General features: G+C 33.1%; 1 long non-coding RNA gene across 1 annotated transcript; it reads right to left on the minus strand.

The window, feature by feature from the left end:
- Positions 1–63: 63 nt before the first annotated feature.
- On the minus strand, positions 64–463 carry LOC109588016 (uncharacterized). The gene is made up of 2 exons (XR_002187923.1): positions 187–463; positions 64–132 (listed from the first exon to the last, which is right to left on the minus strand). It is a non-coding gene; the product is annotated as an uncharacterized LOC109588016 (long non-coding RNA).
- Between the last annotated feature and the right edge of the window lie 838 nt (positions 464–1,301).

The following is a 1,301-nucleotide window of genomic DNA, read 5'->3' on the forward strand; positions in this document are numbered from 1 at the left end:
ATAAAAAGACTTTGAATGACTTTCTTCCACTCATAAAACTTATCAATAGAACAAAATTCATGGTTTGTTATTTTGATTTCCTTGTTGTGGATTTGATTAAGATGCTCAATTAGCTTTGCCACACTTAAAACCCTAAATTAAATAGTGTCACTTCTAGCACTGTATATATATTCAAATTATACTTACATTGAGCCGCATAAATTGCAGAAAACGTGAGAATCTTTGACGCTTTTCTCATTGCTATGTTTCTCCTTAACATGCTTTGAAAGTGAAGATGAAAACTGGTAAGACAGATGGCAGAAAGGACACTTCTTTCTTTCTTCAGAACTTTTAGCAGATGCAGTCATGGTGGCACCACGTGGGTAGGTGTGGTATATAATGTTAAACACGCCCACATTGAAAAAGATACTGGAATATCCCGACTTTTACTGATGGCTAATGTACTGTAATTAATGGCTAGTTTTACACTTCCGAGCTCTTTCAAATCTTTTATACCAGTAGACCCTACAAATCAACTCACAAGTATATTTATTGTTTTTTAAATTTTATTAAAAGCTTGTTTCAGTTACTGATCTACCTGAGGTACATGATTTACTCAGTAGACATTGGCTTGGAGTCATCAATTACTATGATCTTGGTCTTTGTCTTCAGTGGTCTATCTCCTGCTACACTGGATGCTATTAGCAGAAGTAATAAAGGAGATACTGAGGGTTGTCTACGTGAGTGTCTTACTAAATGGCTAGAGAAAGCTGATGATGTACAGGAGACTAAAGGTGGTCCTACTCAGGGGCGTATCTGAGGGGGGGCCTACAGGGGCCTGACATAATTACAAATACTGCTCTGATTGCATTAAGACATTTAATGTAGATAAGTGTTTATAATGCTTTCATAAGCAACTTAGACTGATAGCAAATCTTTACATCAGTGGCTGATATCATTATCTCTTAAAAGTTGCGCAAGGAACTAAGATAATTTAGTTTTGGCAGCAATTATCAATGAATAGTATGAAAAGTAGCTAACAAAATTCAAGTTGACCCAACTCTAGTTGCTAATTAATGAGCATAAGATATTTTTATTTGACTTACTTTCAGGGTCATGTTTCCTACATATATCAAGCTTAAAATTATTATAACTTCCCTCTAATCCTGTAGATATTTTTAAAAAGCAAGCAATAAAGATAGTAATGTAAAATTTAAAAAAACTAGTTTAAGTATTAGTCAAAAAAATACATCTATAATAATTAATTAATATTTTTAGTACTGCAACTAAAGTCACTGAATAATATTCATACTAAAAAAATG

The sequence above is a fragment of the Amphimedon queenslandica genome, unplaced genomic scaffold, assembly GCF_000090795.2.
Source record: "Amphimedon queenslandica unplaced genomic scaffold, v1.1 AMPQUscaffold_12337, whole genome shotgun sequence".
NCBI classification, from domain to species: domain Eukaryota; kingdom Metazoa; phylum Porifera; class Demospongiae; order Haplosclerida; family Niphatidae; genus Amphimedon; species Amphimedon queenslandica.